Below are 22166 nucleotides of genomic sequence, written 5' to 3' on the forward strand. Positions count from 1 at the left end.
ATATGTCTGGCATCTCCACAGCATTTCTGCATCACTGATGAGACAGGCAGAAGATCACAGGACAGTTTGAAATAGGCTGGCACAAAAAATCCCTGGGAAGCGCTCTGCTCTGCTGCGGTTTTTAAGGAGGCATTACAGCCAGAGTTTGGGTGAAAAGACAGCTTAATATTGAGTCATCTTTAGAGTCCAGGGCAAATTTAGCAACCTCCTCCCTATTGCCAAGAGGTAAGGTGAAAGGTAGGGTCTCTGTGGACCTCTCTGGGTGGCCGTGGACCTCTCTGGGTTGCTGAGGAGCCATGGTGCAAGAGCCAGAGAAAACACATCAAGCCTTTCTCTCTGGTCTTTCCTGCTTCTGGGAGCCCTGGACTCCATTCCTGGCCTTTGGGTGCTTGTCCACACACACCAGTGCCAACCAATTCATCACCTTTGCTGTCTGACACTTTCTAACCTACGTAGCAGCCCAGCGCAGATGAGGAATGTCGAATGCATTTTGATTTTTGTCCAATTTTGAACCGGCACTGTAGTTTATAAAGAGGAAAAGTTGTTCCGTGGTTTGAGAGAGAGAGAAAAATCTTGCAGGTCCACGTGAGAGGATGGATACTGATGCCAAAGAACTACCATGTTTTATACCGTATGACTTGAATGTGGCTGGTTACATGCCATTTAAATCAGAAATGAAGGAAGCAGCACTAGTGATTTTAACCGTTTCCATTGTCCCGGTGCTTCATCTTTAAACTAAACAAAACTTACATGCACTAGAAACACTGTAGGTTCTGGATTTTATTTTGTTTGGGTTTTATTAGAGTGGAAAATTAGCTTTATATCCGTAACTGTTATTCCTCCTGCCCGTATACCCCAGGAAGGAAGCCAGCCTTGAACCGCAGTGGGGTTCAAGAAGAGACTTCGTGTCTCTGTGTGTAGAAGGGACTTTGTGCCCAGTGAACAGATGGGTCGAGAAACTTGGCTGAGCATAATGTCTCATGGAAACTCTTTCTTGTTGAAAGATGATGTGTTTTGGTTGTTTGTTTTAAGAGGCAGGGCAGCAGAGACAGTGGAACACCAGGTGGGTGACGGGGATGCTGTCGTGGTGGCACCTCTTCTGTCACTCTAGGGAAGGTCAGCGCTAGCTGTTGTGGGGGATGTTCAGTAACAGCCGCTTTCTCGGTCCAGATATGCCTCCGCAGGTGAAGATAGGGCAGCATATGTCCCGTTTGAAGAGTTTTTGGCTCCCTTGAAATGAGAGGCATAATATGAAGGTAAGATTGTATTTAATATACCCTGGCAGGACTTTCAGAGGAGCCCCAAGTATGTTACTGGCTTGCATCTCTCACTTGCATCTCAGTGAATTCCAAGGGCATTTGATCACCTGCCTTCCCTAGGCGTTTTTGAAAAGCCATGCCTAACAGCGGGAGGGAGTGCATAAGCCGTGTGTAATGCCAGCAATAAAGGAAGGTGCTGAGCCCTATATATAGACATCTTATCATATAAAGGTAGGTGGCATGCTGTCTCCTCTAATGTATTATGCAGTATATTTCCTATGATCTAGCTTTAGTACCAATAAAGATTGTTTTAAATTGGATTCTGGGAAAACAGGCAGAAAGGCAGACATAGCAAGAACCTGCCCTTTGCTGAATAGCGATTATTAGCTCGTGGTTGAAACAGGCCCGTGGTCCTCCTGGAAGCACAGGGGCATTGGAGAAAAGACTGAGAAGTGTCCTCCCCCATGCGCGGAAGTGGGAATTCCACAATGACGTTCCTGCCTCAGCAAGGCCTTTACGTTTTCTAAACGGCCTGGATCTGCTTAGCTGCATGCATCGGAAATACGCTTCCAGTCTGTTTCCCTCTTCCCTTAGGCCAAAGGAAATGGGAAATCAATTTAGGACAAATTGGGCTAAATCAAACCAGGGATGATGCTCTTTGAAATCAGAGGAGTGCTTATTTAAACCAGGTGGCTGAGGACTCTGGTAAAATTGCCAGGGCCGGTGTGTGCTGGGGGTCGGGTCTGGGTGATGGGGGGTTTGGGGGTGTTGCTTTGCCAGGAGCTGCTTGGGAACCTCACGCTGCCTGTTCCCTCGGTGCCTGCCTGCCCTGGAGCACATCTGCTGCCTCCCTGGCTGCGGGGAGGGTGGCAGAGAGGCATTAAGCCTTTTGTAGGCTTCCTCGGGTGGGATGAGCTGTGTTTTTCTAGGTACAGCCACGCTCCGAGCCGGACACAAGCTTGTAGAGTTTGCAGGGCACTGAGCTCTTCTAACGAGCCCTTGGGACAGACAGCACGTCCCTCCGCGTCCCCTGCCTCTGCCCTGGCATCCGTCTGGGCAAGTGGAAACCCTTTGTGCGTCTCACCGGGCAGCTGCAGCCCCGCTGAGGTTTTGTGATGGGGAAGTGACGGGGGTGAGGGGGGAGACGGTGACGCTCGACGAGCTGGGTTCTCGTGGTGGTGACTTCCCCGTGCCCAAAAGGCTGGGGCTTCTGGTTCCCACAGCTCCAGAGCAAACGAAATCAGTGTTACTCCAGGCTGGGAAGGCAAGAATTTGCCTTTTGGTGTAAATCATTGCCCCTGACACTGCTCTTTTGTCCCAGTGGTTACTTTCTCTGCTTTGTTTGCAGTAGAGGAGTCTTTTAAGACCACTTCCAAGCATAATGGGATAGTTTGGTGCAGGAAACGGCCACCAGCAGTTTGGGGTGGGGAAGCTCAGCCAGATGCATTTGTCTTCCTCATCCTCTAAATGCTGGGTTTCCACATCAGAGCGCATGTGCTTTGCTGCAGGATTTATGGGGGGGGCGAGCTACATCTGCAGAAGGGGCACCCACCAAGTCCTAGCCAGGGAGACCTTGAGGTTCTTAAGGCAAAAATAACTGTTTTGAGCAGGGACCCTTGGCCTGACTCTGCACCCTGCCGTGCTCTGCAGAGCAGTAGTTTTACTCTGATGTCCCTTGTTTCTGCTCGCCGGGGTGGGCTGTGCCACCTGGGAGTGCACTGGCTGATCCTTCACCTGGAAGCTCTCGCTGTGAGCTGCCACCAGCGTGGCTGTTGTGGAGCGACGGGGGCTTGTGAGGTGCTGGGCCCTTCTATCTTCTCCCCTGGCATATTGGCACGAGGCGGTGGGCTGGGGACTTGTAGAGTGGGTCAGTTTGTGCTGAGCCCTGTTTGGAGGATGCCACAAATCCCAGTGGAGTCTGGGGGAGCTGAAGGCACTTACTGCTCCTGTTTGAAGAGGAGCACCATCCTCGGAAGCAGATATCGGCATGTTGTTTCTCTGGGGACAGGACTGCCCAGGAAAATGCATGTGACTGTAGTCCTCATGGACACAGCTCTGTTACCGGGGTAATCCCGGAGTGGATGTTGGCTGGCAGGAACCATTGCCATAGCTAGCCGTGGGTGCAGCCTGCACTTTCTCCTGTAAGCTAATTACCACAATGTTACACCATCCCATCTTGCTGTGAATTCCACTTGACCATGCAGACACATGCATCCCTTTCATTTCCTGAAGACAAAACAGTGAAGGATGGTCAGTCCCCTCAGGAGGGGATGGGAAGGATCCTCAGGAGAGGATGCTGCTCAGGAGCAGGAGGGAATTGTATCAGAACCCCCATGGAGCAGGTCTTCCATGGCTGCTGGGTGCAGAAGCAGAACCCAGCAGGTGGTGACACATTCCCATTAATCCTTAGCACCTCCCTATGTTCCCATTAATCCTTAACACCTCCACTGTCTTGCAAGGACACAGCAAGACTGTCATTGCAGAGATGACAGTGGGGGTGCCTCTCCCTTCCCACTCTGAGATGGTATTTCCAGCATCCAAGCTCTTGTCCCTGCCTGGGGTTGCATAGCCCTGTGTGAAGTACCGTGGTGAACGGTGATAGCTTGCTCTTGCCATGTGCTGAGGAGGTGTCCGCAAAGCGGGGGTGCCCAAAGTAGGGGCCTGGGGAAAGTGGTGGGGCTGTTCTGTTAGCTGGGTTGGTGTCAGGAGCTGCTTTGGCAAAGGAAAGAGCTCAGGACCTGAGTTAAATCTTTCAAAGTGGTGGTGGATACCTTGTATGGGAGAAGCTCACGCTGGGGTGCTGCTGAAGCAGGACCCTCTCCAAAACGTTTAGGTGGGCGTTTCAGGATGTCCCCTCTGTGCCCACAGCTGCCTCCATCTGTCTTGGCCAGGAGAAGCTGTGTATGTTGGTAACCTGAGCCCGGAGCGTGCTGCCGAGCGAGCAGGGGACAGCTTTAGCTGCCCCACAGCTTTACTGACCCCAACTGAACTGTCGGGTCCCCTCGCAGGGGAGAGCAATTCAGCTGAAGGACCCCCCCACGCACCCCCACAGTGCAGAGCTGGGTTTGGAGTCACTAACGAAGTTGCTTTTGCCACCGCCGTGTGATGGAGGACTCGCGCCAGGTCCCCGAATGTCAGTCATCTGCACTATCTGCCACATAGCGAAAGGGCTTTGTAAGCAACTCGTGTTTGGGATTTTGTGAAAGTCTTGGCTTGCTTCACGGGCAGCGCAGCAGGGTGAGGAGGGTGCAGTAATTCCTACAGCAGGGCTTGTGTTAGAGACAGCACACGTGGTATGCTGAAAGAGGGGCTGATGTCTCCTTCTGAGGTCTATCATTCCCCCTTTGCATTCCTCAGCAGAATATACTGGTGGCAGGGGACATCTTATAGCCCTTCAGAAAAGCCATTCACGTTTATCTACAACCAGTTAAAAATTCCCTTCTTGTTTGCCTGTTGTTCCGCTGCCTACGGACTGCGCATCCAGGCATCTCATGGCCAAGAGGAAGGTCCTGCCATCCCAATACAGTTCTTCTGACTTTGAACGATGGAGCACTTTAGGTAGGAAGGGACCTTTCAACCCTGGGGTGTTGCAGAAGCTGAAGGAGACATGTCTGGATATGGGGTTGATCTGGGAAAAGCGTTGTAGTTTGATCTTCCTAGCTTGGACAGACTAGTGTTTCGCATCACACTTGCTGTCTTGTGCTTGATCCAGGTGTTCGTCCTCCTCGGGCTTCTCCATCTCTGTCCCAATGGCCTTTTCCAAGGAGCTCTCCCAACACCTGCTGCTGAGCTCTTCTCTCCTCCCTTTTCCCCGCTTAGGGTGTAGGAACCCCCCCTAAACATCCTCATTGGTTGGCAATACGTGTCCAAGAGCTGTGAGGCTCTTCACCCACCACGCTCTGCTTCTGCGTGTAACTTCGGAAAGCAGTGCTTAATTTGCTCGTCTTCTTTGGGTGACGTCCAGCAGGCCCATCATTCTGGAGCTGTTGCCAGCACGCCCTGTTGGTGCCGCGGGATGGAAGGAGGCTGGTACGGGCTGCCCTTGTCTAAGTGCAGGACTGAGACTTTCATGCGAGCTAGATCCTATCATTGGAAGAAGACGCAGACAAATTTGAGGGAAATGAAGCTGTTTTGCGTCATCTTAGAGTAACGAGCGTTCCCCCAACAGCCACGGGAATCACCAGTCGCAGTATGTTTCCAGCACAGTTAGCAACAAAAAGAAAAATAAATCAAAACCCAAAGAAAACAAGAAATTACTAAGTACACTGAAAGAGCCGATAAAAGATTATCTTACCAGGGAAGGATTTTTGGCAGGGGTACAGACAGGGAGAGACCTATTCTGGTGGCCCTCTGGCACTGTCATCATATGCCCCATGGGATGTGCTGCCGGGAGCACTTATTTCTCCCAGAGCATATAAAAAGCTGTCCTTTTCTCATCGCCACCCACTTATCGCCTTTAGGTAAATCAATACTTACGCATCGTTGTAAGATCGTTTCGCGCTATCAGTCAAGAAGAGATCCTGAATGAGGAGATCCCTTTCATAAAACAGCACTGCAAATTTGATGAAAAAAAGTTGGCAAAACTATAGACGTGGCAGGAAAAATGTTGAACAGAAAAAATGTTCCACTCTAAAGTCAGTTTTGAAAAATTCAACTCCTTTGTTTCAAATTTCAGCTTGTTATGAAGGTGTTCTTTTCTTTTTTTCATGTTTGTTTCTATTATAAGAATATCATGGTGAATCCAAGCAATTCGTGAAAGCGACCCGTTATGTCAGTCCTGGTCAGAACTGTAGCTTATACTGGAGGAAAAGCAGAAGACAAATTGAACACCGGAGAGGTGTAGAGTTTTGAAAGTTTGAATATTTGAATATTCAGTATTCCCTCCTAGGTGTGACGGATGTGTACGTTCAATACCTGGCTCAGGTGTACAGATCAGATTTCTGCTGGGACAGTGATTTTTTTTATTTTTTTTTTTTCCAAATTAACTTCCGTTTTCTTCCTTTCAAAACCAGTCACCTCACGTTTTGTAGAGACTGTTTTGATGAGTAGTTCTGGATTACAATGGAAATATTTCTGCTTTCAAGCCAAGTGAAAACGAACTTCTGTCATAAGTAAATGAAATACAGGAGTAGAGTAAACTGTTACTACACGTTATTTCTGTGTTGGGTGCCCTGTCACCTGGGGGTCAGCGCGATGACAGGGGTGCTGTTCCCATCAGCGGATGCACACTCCCACTCGCATCTTCAGCTCAAGCTGCTGCCCCTCATCCTCGTAGCTCCGGAGGTCGGTGGTCCCGTCCTGCCCACCTTGAGGAGATGGGGTCCTCTCCCAGCAGCTGGTACCCGGGAGGAGCTGGCTGGGCACCCAACAGGGGTGCAGAAACCAGAGTTCCTCATTGCCTGGTGGGAGGTTTGCTTTGTGAACCGTCCTGAACAAGATGTAGGTGGTATTACTGGGAAGAAGACAGACTTGGACCAGCTCATCTCATTGATGGCTGCCCAAGGTCTTTGGTGCTGCCCTAAAGCTGAATGAACTCTAGTTTTCTGTGGTCCCACCATCCCTTTCAGGAGGAAGACACGATATACTGGGAGCAGCTACCCTGGGTGCTCGGAAGCCGTAGCTCCTGGTGGATGCAGCTTGCTCTGCTGCACCAGCCACGAGGTTTCTCCCAAGCTTGTTCATCAAGTGGTTTTGATGAAGTGCTCTCAGAGTTGTTGAGCTTCAAAAAATGTTTGAAACTCAAGTGGTGCTGCTTATTTGTGATTGGCCTGAGAAGTCAGAGGGTTTCTAAGAGTCACTCGGGGCTGTGATTGCAATGAGCAAATGAGCACTTCTAGCCTGAAAGCCTGCAGGTGGGGAGGAAAAGTTTTATTCCCACAAACAGGACTGGGAGAAATCTGAGTAGCAGGGACTGCGTACCTAAGGGAAAGCTGTAGAAGAGGAAGAAAACGACATTTTTTTGCTTCATAACTTGACTCTCACCTGGTTGTGCAAATAAACACTTTGTTTAAATTAGCTCCAGACATGACTGCAAACATATATTAGGTGTCCTTCAGATGTTTGTTAAGGACTTTCTTTAAAGTGCTCCTTAATCAGATGCTCTTATCTATGTATCATGAGTGAGTTGTTCGTATAATTGGGTCCCCTTTTCCCACCCACCAGCTCTGCTGCTTGAGAGACAATTTAATGGAAAAACTCCAAGGGGAAGGCTATGATTTCAGGACCTTTTTCATCTCTGCGGGTTCAAGCTGCCTTTTTCTATCTCTTCCAGCTTTTTTTTCAAACCCTGCTGTAAGTCAGCACAGCAAGAGCTGAGCCGGAGTGTAGGTGTTATCTTCTCAGAAGCTCTGGGCCACTTGGCCATCTGCGGCCCAACGAAGAGAAGGTGTGGGCCATCCCCTCCGCCTGGCCACCCCCTCGCTAGGCAAAGCCTCTCGGCGTTGGCTGTGCTGCAGTGTCCCTGCTTAAGTGGGAGAAGTTACTTAAGGTGCAAATATTGCTGAGAGTAGCAAGGCAGGCGCGTGGAAATCCGATAGTAAAGCTGGCTTTTCTCTTCCCAGTAGCGAACTCCATTTCTTTCTTGTCTCTGCTTCATTTCCCCAGCTGTAAAAACAATCTAATGGGAAAACCTCGGGCTCAAGTCTCACAGGAGAGCGTTTTCCCCTCGCTTTCCTGAATGCTTCTTGCTTTTTGGTGTCTTCCTCAGCACTCAGCCCGTTACAGGTGCCTGGTGCAGTGATGTGCCAACAGCTATCGCAGAAGAGCGAGCTTGGGGAGCTTTTCTAAGCTGCGATGCTGTGGAGTGAGTCCAGATCCTGCTCCTGGCTGTGCTACAAGATGCTTTTCTGCTTTGGGGTGAATTAAAATGACTTTGGGTTTCAGTGTCCCCACCTGGCTGGAGTGCTAAAAGCATCTGTGTTACCGAGCATGTGGAAGTGTTTAGGAGGACCACGTGCTCGCTCTGAAGCATGGGTTTGTCATGCAGCACTCAACTCCCAGTATGAACTGGAGAGGTGGTACCCAAGTGCCTGACGGAGGTGCCAGGTTTGCCTGGGCAGGGCTGCCACCAGTGGTGTACCACTGGTATGTCCCCGTTGCTGCCCCTCGTTTCAGACAATGCGTGTCCTCAGAATTGGGGTAGACCCTCACCTGCCTGGGAGGGAGCAGTTGACGCTCAGGTGGGCAGAAGACCTGTGGATGTTCTGGTAGGAGGGGGGTGAGCACCCGGCTTGGAGATGTCACTTGTTTCAGGGGTCAGGGAGCTGTGAGACTTAAGGAGTCTCGATGAACTGTTTGAGTCATCAGTAAAAACGGGGTCAGGTCCTTTCCAAACGTATATTGAGATGGATGAGGTTGGTGTTGCTTGCTGCAGTACTGTCACATGAAAATAAGGAGAAAAAATGTTGAATTTATGCTTTCCAGTGTCCTCCAGCTGATGCTTTCCCTGTGGCTCCATCCTTTGCTGCCTTAGCTCACGCAGTGCACCAGTGGTGACCCAGTTAAGCCCATTTGAGAATCAATGGGGCATTTTTAGCAGGTGGGTGAGGGCATGAAGGCTCTGTCTGCCAAAGAGTCCCCGTGTTTGCTCATCAAACAGACTGACAGGGGATGAGCAAAGCAGCAGGCAGTATCACCTTGGACTTCCCTCTGTGGTTTTGGCCAAGCACGGTGGACGTCTACAGTGAAACCCCATGTCTTTAGTGGCAGGAGGCTGAGGCTCTTGGTGGTCATTCAGAGGGTGACTTGTGGCTTCATCCGGCTTTTTTCCTGCTGGGGCACTCCATCCATGTCCGGGTATGAGAAAATGTGGAGGCAAAGTATGTTTGAATTATGCAACATTGCTGTTGGTACGAGGCTAGGTGGAGTCTTTTTCCAATTTAAAAATATTTCTTCAAGAAAGAGTGTATGTAAGAAAAAGCTCTATGTTCAGATATGTCCAAAGAAGGATGATCAGATAAACTTTTTATGTTATAATGGTTTTATGTTAACAGTTTCTTTGCGGTCGGGGGAAGCATCTTGGAAATAGTAAACTCATCTCCTACACAGCCTGTGGTACCTGGGCATCCACGAGAGGAAGAGAGGAGGACGCTGCTCTGAGGAAGAGGTGGTTTCTGAAATGGCAGTGCCGAGATGAAGCGGAGGAAGGTGCTTCTGACAGGATGCCATGAGGGAACTCTCTCTCGTGCGCACACATACACATAGGCTCCAAGGTGTATTTATGCACTTAAATATAGCTGCTCACTCTGTAACTGGACCCTAAGCAAATACCACATTTGTCAGTAAAAATGTCCTCTTTCTTCCATCTGGGTGGTAGGATTTGATGGAAAGATGAAAGTACTTGTGTACAAATGACCTTGGAGAGAATTTTTTCTTTGCTGATTACCACTGTAAGACAGTAAAATAACCCCTATTACCTTTCTTACCACCACCACCATATTTTTTCCCTCTGTTTGAAACCTCTGGCTGGCAGGGTTAATTTACTTGTGTATCAGCAGCAATGCCGGTGGCTGCTTGTTTTAAGCTTGATCCATTCCAGGACACCTGGACCTTGCTTCTCTTAGATCAAACCTACAGAAGCCAGTGAAAGCATTTCTTCTTATACGGCAGCCCCATGCCTGTTGCATCCCGTGGTCGGGAAAAGTGTGCTGACACTTAAACTGAAAAAAAAAAAAAAAAAAGGTTTTTTCTTCCAGCTGGATGTTCATCATGACACTCGGGAGGATCTAGAAATTATCTGTGAAGGCTAAAACAACTAACCCAAGCCAGCGTGGCTGGCTCAGCCCCTTGCACTAGTGCACGCTGGCTTGAAGGACTGCGAGGGAGCACCCGATGCGGCCAGTCTGGTTTTTCTGTCTCATAACTGCTCATGAATAACCCCAACCATAAACAACTGGGTTTGCTTTTTTTTGCACAAGCAGCTTTGCCAGGGAGGAGAGGTAGGGAGCCAGCACAGCCCCTCCATGCTGCTAGCGGGGGGCTTTATCGCTCGAGTCTGTTCCCAGCCCCTTTTTCTGCCGCAGTCTCTCCTTTAGCTCAAATGGTTTTTCCGTCTGGCCTGATGCTTGCCCCTGCGGAAAGCAGCTGTATCGCCCCTCAGCTTTCGTTTGCTAGGTTAAATACGCCAAAACCAGGCGACCAGTTTGCTTGCTACCTCCCATTGATGCTTCCCAGCTGGTGCAGCAACGGAGCTGGATCCGAGTGGCGTGGGTCTGCACCCCCGTCTGCCTGTCTGGCATTTGGCAAAAGCCTTCTGACCCATCAGGCTTTCTCCAAATGACTTTCTCTGCGTTTGGTAAAGGAATGTCCCGTTCCTGTGTCCAGTGGACCCTGACCATCGCGGTGAGCCCGGCCGGGTGGTTGGGGCTGGTGCAGCACCAGCATCGACGTCCTGGTTACCCCAGTTGGGCAGGTGAACGTGTTAGCAGGAGAAGAAAATACCAGTGGGAACCAGTCATGATTTTCCACTTGCTCTTGGCCAATTTCTGGCTCTTGGCCGATTTCTGCCTCTTCGCCGTGCAAAATCAGCCAGAGGTTCAGCATTATGCACACCTCGTGAAGGTCTTAAAATCGAAGATGTCATTTGTTTCAGATTAGCAGTCAGCTCTGGGAGCTACAGAGGAATCTGTCCCCATCTTGTATAACCCCATCCAAGCAATATTTTTTCCGCTGTGTGAAGTAACTCAGCGAATTTCTAATTACACAAATCTAATTAAAGGCTGAATGTAACGACTATGCCTAATCATAATGATACACCCATTTCATTAAAAAAATGAAATTGCTTGTGTACAACAAACCACTCAATTTAGTACAGAATTAATATCCGCCTCTCCGGCTGGAGCTGTGCAGGCACCGGCTCGTGCGGGCATCCCTGAGAGGTCCACGTGGCCGAGCTGAGCCTCGTGTGGCTCGTTCCTTTCATAAGTAGGTTCTCAAGAGGTGTCTGTGTAAGATGGGGGTGAGGGAGGACCCTCCCAGCTGGCCAGAGCTTCGAGGGACTATGGTCTGTGCGCCATGGCCAGGCGGCCGCTGAACTGGGATTTAGTGGGTTTTGTGTCTGAAGCTCAGCGGCGGTAGAGGCGCCTTGGCTTCATTTTCTTCTCAGCTCTGCTTGGTGATCTGGTTGGCTCTCAAAGTAGCACAAAAAAAATTATCTATCCCCCATTGGAGATTTTTCCTTCGGCGGCTTCCAGTACGCCACACCAGCGCCTGGCACGGATGGCCCCCGTCATCTGCTGAAAGCCAGTCTTGTAAAACTTCTCAGATTTACTTTTTCTACGAGGTGTGTCTGCTGTCGTCAGCGAGATAAAAGCACGTAACCACGGCGGCGGGCAGAGAGATACCGCCAGCCCTGCCATCCGGGTGCCGGGCAGCTCGTCAGGCCCCCGCCGACTGACAACGGGGGTCTGTTGATTCTTCCTCTGGGCTCTAAGGCCGTGCCTGCTCTCACAAGAGCTCTGGCAGCATTCCTGTCGGGAGGAGGTGGTTCCTTACAGCAAGACACAGACTTTAATCCATGCAATGGAGTGCAAGCTGCAGAGGAAACAGCCGCACTTGTAGGTCTGGCGTTTGCTATTTATATTTTTGCAGTAATTTATTGCTGAAATTACTCTTGCAAAAGCCGAGTGTGCCTTTATCCTTTCCTTACCTTGGTGAAGGCGGGAGGAAGTTTCTCCTGCAGCATGGGGACTGCGCCCAGATTTCTGGCAGGTCTGCAAGAATTCAGACATCAGAGGGGAGCCAAATATGGGACAGAGGGAATAATATCAGGACAGGGAGGTTAAATAGATAGATAATTGATTTTTTTCAGTGCCGGTCTCGGGTGTAAATTCATTGAGGTTAATGAAGTAAGGCGAATTGAAGAGCCCTGTATGGAAAGCTTAGCCTGGCATATAGCCGGTTTAGAGGCGGCTCTTGGTGCTCCCCTGGTGTTTTTAATGGCTGTGTCTCGGTGTCAGCAATTTGCTCCTTTACGCTGCCTGAGAGGAGCTGAACTCTGAGGGCCGCCGTCATTTTAACTTGCAAACAAGAAAGCAAACCTCCCGTCTTGTTTCTTTGTTTAAACACTTGGGTACGTGTAGTTGTCGGGGTTCGTTTCTGACTTACCTGTAGTGATTTCCTGGACCACTTGCTCTGGTGGTCTGAGCTCGGTGCCTCTCAGCCCTGCGTTTCTGCAGTTCCCCAGGGAGCCCTCCAAGGCATCGCAATTAGCAGCATCTTTTGGATGAGACGTCAGATATTTGTTGCAGAAGCACTCGTGGCACTTTGGCAAGTGTTGGCTCTGGAACCCGGATTAAATTCTGATATGGATCGTTGTATCCTGCCAACCCTTCCCGGAGTTGGAGCTGTGGGGGGGTGTTTGACTTCCCAGCTGGAGCAGGTGGGATGTGGATGGGTGCCAATGGTGGTGGTGCAGCTCGGGGGGGGACAGGAGGAGAAGGGAGGCCTGGCAGTCTTCTGGATTAAGGAGCCCATCGGGATTTGGGTGGGAGGAGATACACAGATGGGTTTCCTAGAAATGGAGGATCCGGCCATGACTTTGGGGGCAGAAGAGGCGCTCTCCCTGCTAGAAGGGCTGATGCCTGAGCTCACAAGTGCTGGGATGTGTCGTGCTGTGCCTCTTGCTCCAGGCAGGGAGGGAGCCCGGCCCTGGGAGCTGGCACCGACACGAGCTGTGACCTCTTGGGCAAGAGCTCTCTTGGACTCTTGCACACCTTGTATCCCAGCTGAGCATCGCCCCAGCAGGACCTGCCTCCCTGCCTGCTGTAACACCCACGGCATTCTACAGCGGACACTTCACTGCGGAGGTACAAAGTGTTGGCTGTGCCCTGGGTTCCCAGCCGAGGTGGCCCAAGAGAAGGGGTCGACCTGATGTCTTCTCAGGCCATAGAGATGCTTCGCTGGTTTCTCTCCTGCTGGCCTCAGAGCTTGGGGGAAGGACATGTGTCCCGTTACAGAAATGGGTCTGATGGTTCAGTCACCAGCAGAAGGTCACCTGTCCTTTGCCTGCCCATTGGTGAATCGTGTCTGTCGTGGGTAATAGATCACACCCTGTCCATCCCCTGGCTGTTGATGCATTGCTCCGTAGAGCTAATTCAGCAGGACCTTTTGCTGCTCATGGCCAGACTTCTGAAAGCTTCTTCACTCCACTTAGCTCAAAATTTGCGGTTCGAAATGGTGCTGACAGCGAGCGGGATGCCCTGTCTTCCCTGCAGCCCCCCGGCCGCTGCTTCCCGACACCCGCTGGGCTCTGGCTCGGCACTGTTTAACCTCAGTAAATGAAACTTTGCAGGTGTTGCTGGAGAAAAGCACTCTGACAAGCAGATCTCCCCCGGGTCTCATCCGTACTTCTGTTCTTGGTCTTTCCTTGTGATTACCCAAACTCCTCTAAGAGCAAGATGGGAACGTAATCAGGTGGAGAAAACCTTAATCTTATCGTGGCCTTTTGCAGCATTTTTCTGAAGCTTGGAAATCTTTGGGAAGAACAGGTAAGAGAAGGCTTTACAGACCACAGCTTCCATCCCAGTTAAACTTCAGGTAAGGTCAGCCCTGATATGCACTGGGATGCACTGGTGCACCCTGTCGCACATGCAGCAGCTGCTGCAGAGAAATCGGTCGGTGAGAGGTGCTGTCTCAAAGATTCCTTCTGGCATATTTGCATTTTCCTCCCTTTTTGTAGTGAAGGACCTCTGGTGAAGACAACGTTTTGGTGGCAGGGAAGTCACCTGCCCGGGCAGAGGCTAATATCCAAATGGGCTGGCTGCTCCCCTTGTCTAGTTCCTGGGGGACACTTCAGTCCTGTGTGGCTGACGCTTGTGTCTTATCAACCGTGGCCATCCACAGGCTGGTTGAACTGCCTGGGATGAGGCTACTTCAGAGCGGGCTCGAGGACCATCCCTGTCCCTTAGGACTGATGCCTCTGAGCCGTGCCACCTTGAAGTTGCATCCCACTGCTTTTGGCAATGGACCTTTTCCTGGGAGCCCTTTGGGCTGGTGAAGAACCAAACCCACCTGTAGCAGATGCCCAGGTCTGGAGCAGGGCAGGACCCCTGAGGAAGGTGCGGTGGGAGCCCTTTGGGCATCAGAGAGCAGCCCAATCCCGCACCAGGCGTAGGACATCTCCCACCCAACCCAAGTTGCTGATGGAGCCTCTGGGAGGGATTTTCATCTTGGACTGATCGCTCCGGACAGGTTTGGGCATAGTCCCTGATGAGGCCTGGATCCTGAGCTCCCAGTTGTGGTGGCAAAGGGGAGAGCCTTTTCCAGAGCGGTGATTTCCATCCCTTGCCATTTCCCCTTGTTCCTGCACGTTACCCTGCTTCAGGCAGCAGCTAAAAATAATGCAAAGAAAGGCGTGAGCCTGCAACGAGGGAAGGGGAGAGGGAACCCCACCGTCTGCATGAGAAATTGGACTCCTCCAGCTGGCAGGAGCCTGTCCGTCACACAGGCAGCATGTGTGCGGAGGTTTCAGTCGCTCTTGCTGGATAGTCGCTGGCTACATAAATAAACAGGCTCTGTTTTTGTCTTCGGTCACCTTACCGATGCCTCTTGCTAGCCTTGACTTTTTGGCTTGTCTCTGTATTTTTAGCTGCAGGACACTCTGTCCCCAAACCTGGAGAGGACCTGGGTTTTCTCATACCTTTCTAAACGTGTGAAGCCAGCTCTCGCCCTTCTCCATGTCCCGATTTAGAAAAGGGGAGGGCGGCAGCGCGGTTTCTTCCCGCTTGTACCGGTGTAGCTGAGCTGAGGCCCTGAGATGTGAATGTCCCTTTGCCTGGGAGTTTATTGATGGTTGTGCTGAGTAAGAGTCTTCGAGAGAGGATGAGGACGGCATCTCTGGGAGACGCAGCGACATAAGGGCAGAGGAGCCTTTGGGTGCAGACCGGTCCATGCTTACAAGGCAGGGACGCAAGGCTCAGGTCTAGGCTGCAGCTGGGCTTCTGCCCTGTGTGTGTCTCCATCAGTGGACCTGGCGGGAGGACATCTTTGGGGATCTGTAGGTCTGCATGGAGCAGGAACCACGGTGTGTGCGCTCGTCCACGACGAACAAGAAGTCCCATACCCTCCTGCCGGGGCAGGTTCAGCATGGTGTGAGCCACACTTCTCCTTGAGCCTGGAGTGGAGGGAGCCAAATATGATTTTCCCTTCTATCTTTTATCTCATTCATATACAAAGAAGTGGAGAAAAAAACACCACATGTTTGATTAAATTCAGGAAAATGAAATATTTCTTTGTATTTTACTGAGAGGGGGATGGGTTGGGGAGTTTGTTCTCTTTTATTTAAGGGTACAAAATGATTTAGCACAGTGCAAAATTAAACATCACTTTGAATAAATGAGCAAATGTTCTTCCGTTTGGCACGTGCTGAATCGAGCATGTGTTTTATTGTGCGGGAGTTTCAGTCAGGCCGAAGCCACCTTTGCATCCTTCTCTACTTGTGGGGCAGAACCCACCTTTGCAGCCAGCTGAGCCCTTGCATTTACCTGCTCCTGCTTTTGGGTCCCGCAGCCCCGTCCCAGCGTCTCCACCCTGATCCTCGTCACGGGCTTGGTGGGGCTGCGGGCTCCGCTCCTTGCTGTCCTCTTTGCTCCCTCTTTCTGCACCAAAGTAATAGAATCATAGAATGGTTCGGGTTGGAAGGGACCTTAAAGATCGTCTAGTCCTCACTCAGACACGCGCATAGGCAAGGACTTAAATTTCGGTGTCTGAACTGCTCCCTTGGTGTAATTAAGGCTATTTGTGTGCTCGGAGTTACGTACATGCTGAAGCACTTTGCCGGATGGAGGTATAAAAGCGCGTGGCCTACAACCAAGCAGTAAAATAGGTTTTACAAGGCACCGGGGGATGCCAGCCCGGTGGCTGCTGGTGTAAGATGACCCGGGAATTGTGACGGCTCCTGCCCTGCGTTGCTGCAGATGAAATGTCCTGAGGTTTGTTGTTTGCGCCACGCTGACGTGTGTCCCCAGACGATTGTATGACCACCTTGTCCCCAGGGAGGGCCACTCAAGGTCACAGGCTGTTTTCCGACGCCTAGCCCAGCCTCCAGCACCGGGACTCGAGATATGCTATGGGGATGCCCATGGAGGTGTCCCAAGGCAGGTGGGGTCTGGGATGCTGGGAGCAAGTCCCAGCCAAGGTGCCCTCTCCGTCCCCGCATCATGGGTGCTATCGTGGGAAGCAACACGCAAGGGTGGCGGGGGGGGGGGGGGATTTATTCGGTCAGCGAGATAAAAAGCAAGGCTGAGCAGATGCAGGCGTAGGTTTTTCTCAGTGTGAGCAGGCTCGTGTGGGTCCAGCTGCTGGCTGGGTCCCCAGGGAGGTGGATCAGCACTGCCACATGCTTCCATTCGGACAAATTCGGTGACAATGGCTTGAGCTTGCCCTTCTTGTTCTCTGCCAAGAGAGGGTGGTGTGGGCTTATGCTATTATCCCACTGCAGACCAGGCTGGGAGAAGGCACTGCACAAGGCTTAGGTAATTTCCAGTTAAAGCAGAAATCTGTATGTGTTTTGGGGGGCAGCCCCACGTTTCCTTACCAGCAGGCTGGTGCTGTATTTGCACAGGCAACGTTACGTGACCTCCCTGTGCAACCGGGGCTACCCGAGCTAATGATTTCCTATCCGAGTGCCAATCTGAACAGCTGAGATATTTTGCATTTTTTAATGACTCCCTACTGTGCCTGAATTAATGGAAAAGATAGACTGAAACTAAGATGAGGGTATTGAAGGGAGAGGATGACAAATTGGCTTCAGAGCATGGCAGCAACGAGCACTGTCAGGGGTTCATGCACTGACCTTTATCTAAACAGAACTGTATGTAACAGATAAGAATATTTAACAATAATTAATGTCACATCAGCGCAGAGAACAAAATGACTACATCAAACAGGCAAGAAATCTACTGCAAATTACTCAAAAGAGAAATGTCAGCTTCTTCGTATCTGCAGCCTGCCTTGTGCTGATGGTGCTGGAATTAGACGGGAGGGTAGGCGAGTAAAGGAGCTATTAAAAATGATTTAGGGACTGGATAATATATACATAAATGAGTGAGAGAGGCAGAATCAGGCAGAACAACGGTAGGTCTGCTGGACCGGAGTCGTGTGAAATCAAAGACTAAACTGAGCTGATAATTGAGTGTGGGGATAAATGTGTATAAACCAGTTATCTCCACTACTGAAGTTTTGACAGGTGGCTTAGGGCCTTCCCTTTCCCTTCTGTCTCCGGAGGGTCCCGGTGTGCTGGGCTTCAACAGACACCTCTTGCCCTTTTTGTGTTTGAGTTGAGTTGAGTTGAGCCCCTCTCTGTGTTTCATAGATGGGAGGAACCATTGCTGGCTGGGGATCACAGAACCATAGAATGGTTTGGGTTGGAAGGAACCTTAAAGACCATCCAGTTCCAACCCCCTGCCCTGGGCAGGGACACCTCCCACCAGACCAGGCTGCTCCAAGCCTCGTCCAACCTGGCCTTGAACCCCTCCAGGGATGGGGCAGCCACAGCTTCTCTGGGCAACCTGGGCCAGGGGCTCACCACCCTCACAGCACAGAATTTCTTCCTGATATCTCATCTAAATCTCCCCTCTTTCAGTTTGAAACTGTTACCCCTTGTCCTATCATGACACTCCCTGATCAAGAGTCCCTCCCCATCTTTCCTGTAGGCCCCCTTTAGGCCCCCTGGAAGGATTTATAAGGTCTCCCCGGAGCCTTCTCTTCTCCAGGCTGAACCCCCCCAACTCTCTCAGCCTGTCCTCACAGCAGAGGGGCTCCAGCCCTCAGATCATCTTTGTGGCCTCCTCTGGACCCCTTCTAACAGGTCCATGTCCTCCTTGTGGTGAGGACTCCAGAGCTGCACGCAGTACTCCAGGCGGCGTCTCATCAGAGAGGAGTAGAGGGGCAGAATCACCCCTCTACTACATTGAGGTGTTTTTCATTCTCTCTCCAAGTTGGGGTTGTCCCAGCTTCCTGGGGGTTGTTCGGAGGGCAGTTGAGCTGGGGTGCTGTGGGGGTGTCCGGAGGCTGCCGTGGGTCTCTGCTCCCTCCAGCCGCCAGCAGTGTCAGTGCTGGACAAGTGATGACGAGCGAAGCGATGGGAGCTCCGAGGGGATGCCTGTCTTCATGCCACAGACTGGGATCAGCCTGCAGTCCCTAATCTAATTTTAAAACAAACGATGGTCCATCCGTGGATGTCCATTCCCCAGGGGTGGATTTCATCAGTCCAGATGACAGCAAAAGCTGAGTGAGGAGTTAACCCCCTCCTGATCAACCTCCTGCTGTGGTGCTGTGGAGCATCTCCTGGCCCTGCAGCACCAGGCCTGGGGTGGACCTTTGTCGGAGCGGTTTGTATCCCTCTGCCTGGGGGTGACTGCCTGCAAAACCCCCCAGGGCTAGGGAAATGCACGTGCCTGATGCCATTATCAGTCACGGTGTGTAGATAGGGCATGACATCTTGAAGACCTTTCATCGAGCAATTTGGTTTGGAGCCTGGTAAAACCCTGGGGCAGGGAGATGATGCTTGAGCCATCCCCGGTGACACCCCACCTTGCTCCCGGCGGAAACCCTGTGGGCCCAGCCCTTACACTGGGAAAGTCTCAGTTGTTTCAGGGAGGGTGCTGGGAAGCTGCTATTGCTCAGAAATCTAGCAGCAGGTGATGGGAGATGATCCCGGAGCTGAGCACGGGATTGACACCTTGCTGCGCTTTTTGTATTGCTGGCTGCAGACGCTGAGCTCGTGGAGGTGTGATCTGCCCTCCCTGGCTGAACCGGGCTGTGCCGCCACCCGCCAGCCACGTCGGTGCCCCTCCGGGACGGTTCAGAGCTCTCTGACCTCAGCACAAACAGTCGCTGTGATTCACTCAACCCAAACTTCGGGAGGTTATTCAGAAAAATGCACAAATCTAGTAAAAAGCCCAGCCCCAGACATGATGCGTTTCAGTCACTCTTGGCTTCATTCCTCTAAAGCCAGTGGTGATGTAAGGGAAAAAAACACCTGGTTTTATTCTAAAAGGGCCCTTGTGCGCATCGTAATACATTATTTTCTAAACATAAGTTTAATGTGTCCGCATGACCAGCTGTGGGGAGTGTTGTTAGCCTCAGTTCATAGAGGTGAGGTTGAGGCACAGAGCTGGAGCCCAAGGTCACGAAGGGAGGCTGGGAAGGAGCCGGGAACCTCTCCTGAATCTCTTGAATTTCTGGCTGGTACCTTAAAGGCCAGTCCCGTCTGCAGCGCCTCGCCCACCCCGCAGTCCTGCTGGCCACCGATTAGTTTTGTTGTCAGCGTTTTCCTGGCGGGAGAAGGCAGCAAGGTGTCTCCAGATTAGCAAGGTTGTGAAAAATAGCTTTCCAACTGGCCTGGTGACCTTTTGACAGCGGGAGAGAATTTAGAGGCAGAAGCTGATGGAGATGTTGTGATTTAAAATTAGAAATGACGGGGAGCTGTGGCTTTGCCCCTTGAAGTGGAAGGGGAAAACTGACCTGTCCCTGACCCCATCCTGGGACACGGGTTTGGGTTTCACTTCTCCATTACAGAAGATGCTGTGGGCTTCTCGCCTAGGGCCAGAGTGGGACATGGTGAGAGAGGGAAGGGGAGCGGAGCCGGCTCCCAGCTGGCAGCAGCTCCGTCCGAGAGCCGCTGTGCAAAGTTCGGCTCCACCGGTTGCGTCAGCGAAAGCCTCTGGTCCGCTCAGGTGCTGAACAAACCCAGCCCAGGCTTGGATGAGCTGATAAGTTCCAATTAGAGGATCTGGATATTGATTCATTGGTGAGAAAATAGGACATTAAAGGATCACTGGAAGGCTGAAGCCAAACAGGCGTGTTGCTTAAAATGAAGGGCCGTGAATTTGCATCAGATTGTAAGAGCAGGGCTCTGACAACAACGGGCAACTAATTCATGTGCATCAGGTAAATGGAGGTGCCCCATTGTTAGAAAAATAGGCATTTTTAAATCCAGAGCGTTACTGATAATATCTAGAAAGGCACAAAGGGTAGAAATCTCTGCTCTGACTCAAGTTTCAGGCATCTCTCTTTTCAGGAGGAAGATACAGACGTGTCACACCAACCAAGCAGACAGGGCAGGAGCCTGGGGACGCTCCAACTCCACCTTTGTCTTGAAGTCAAATGGTTTGGTTTCTCCAGGCTTCCTGACAGTCTCTCCTAGCCCTCGGGTGGCCCTCTCGCCAGGGAGGGCCGACACTGCCATGGGGCAGAAGGGAGACTGGAGCACATGCAGGTCTGAGCTCCCAGCCCACATGGAAAGCCCATGCTGGAGAAGATCTCAGCATGGAGGGACACGCATTGTGAGTCTTATTTTGGGCTTCTTCAGGTAGAAAAGCTTCAGTGGTGCAAGCTGTTTTGGGAAGGCTTGAGCTGACTGAGCTGCCCTAAATCCCGTGAAGACTTTCCGGCAGTTCAGAAGGTCTCCTTTCCCTTATAACGAGCGGCATAACCCATCCGCAGAGCTCTCCTTGCTCTTCCTTGGTTCTGCTCCCTGCAGAATGTCAACTGAAACCCTCGATATTAACTTAACAAAAGTGTTTCATCCCTTTGTTCCTCATGGTGCTGGAGCGTGGAAAAAGGGGCTGGGCGACCTGAGGGAAAACAGAAACCCTCTCCCACCCAGCTCAGTTCTCAGGGCAAACTTCAGCGTCTTGAGGTCACTTCCATCCTGGTACAGGGTGGTCTCACCTGCAAGCGTCAAACCCAGCTGGGTTCGTGTTATCCAGGATGGCCAGGGGAGGCAAAGTGATACCCAGAGAGGAAGAAGCAGGAGCAGCAGATGCAGCCCAACCATCTCTGTGTCACGCAAAGGCAGTGGCTGCGCTGCCGCGCCTCCGCTCGCCCATCCGCTGCGCCCACGCCAGCCCTGCCCCACGTTTTGCAGGGACTGATGCCGTGCTCCAGCACATGATGCTGAAATTACCTTCTCTCGCTTCTCTGGAGATGTTCAAAACCCGCCTGGATGCATTCCTGTCCAGCCTGCTCTGGGTGACCCTGCATTGGCAGGGGGTTGGGCTACGTGATCTCCAGAGGGCCCTTCCAACCCCTGGCAGTCTGTGATTCCTTTCAAACCACTTGGCAAAGACGCCATTTCTTCTCTCCCATTTCAAAAGAAAATTTTTCTGAGAAGTTTGAGGAAACAAAGGAAGAAAGAAACCAAAGAGAAAAGGAGTTTTCGAGTTGCACCATCTGATTCTTGCTGAGACGTGCTGCTGGTGTCAACCTTTTTTATGTGCATCTGGAGCTGGTGCCATTTCACACCTGCTCCACGCTTGTTTTTAAATGACACATAATTATGATAGGCAGTGTAAAGATGAAGCTTCATCCCCAATTAAATTGCATTTTCTGTCTTTTCATTTCCTGCCCCAGTTGAGGAGGAAACCCCCGGAGAGCAAGATCTTTAAGTTTAATGAAGTAGGAGGTGCCTGCAAAATTGAAGGTGATCTTGTTTATTAGAAGAAAATCGGTGCTGATATATAGCGTTTCCAGGATGTTGTGCTGCTGTGTGATGCCCCGGGGAGCGTTTCAGGTTACTGGAAATGCCGATGTAAGAATCTCAGGTCATCAGACGAGAGAGCATCCAGTCTGTGATAGCTGCTGTTCGGAAACGTGCGTATCCCCACCGCAGCCCTGAGCTGGTCCCTCTTTACTCCTTCTGGAGTCCCCGATGGATCCCAAAGCCAGTGCCAACACAGCGGCTTGCCTGTGGCAGGCGGCCGTGGGGACAATGAGGGGCAGCACCAGTCCCGTGGGTACATCCCTGCGGGGGGGCAAGAAGGGCATGTCTCCTCTTCTGTACAAAATATGGAAAAAACCCCAGAAGAGACTTTCTGTTTGCAGGTCTTCTGATCTCAGCAGTTAGCAACTGGGACAGAACTGGGGCTTTGGGGACATTGGAAGATTTTTTCGTCGGGGTCTTCACCC

General features: G+C 51.3%; 1 protein-coding gene across 2 annotated transcripts in view; it reads left to right on the top strand.

The window, feature by feature from the left end:
• Positions 1-22166, top strand: part of RALY (RALY heterogeneous nuclear ribonucleoprotein) — a 142051-nt gene that overhangs the window by 25495 nt on the left and 94390 nt on the right. Inside the window, exon 2 of one of the 2 annotated variants that reach the window (XM_074605310.1) lies at positions 1171-1256. The exons of the other annotated variant lie outside the window; for it this stretch is intronic. The gene's annotated coding sequence lies outside the window, so the exon portion shown is untranslated. The remainder of the gene's footprint in view (positions 1-1170; positions 1257-22166) is intronic. 2 annotated transcript variants of the gene reach the window in all.

Source organism: Larus michahellis, chromosome 12 (genome assembly GCF_964199755.1).
Source record: "Larus michahellis chromosome 12, bLarMic1.1, whole genome shotgun sequence".
In the NCBI taxonomy this organism is placed as follows: domain Eukaryota; kingdom Metazoa; phylum Chordata; class Aves; order Charadriiformes; family Laridae; genus Larus; species Larus michahellis.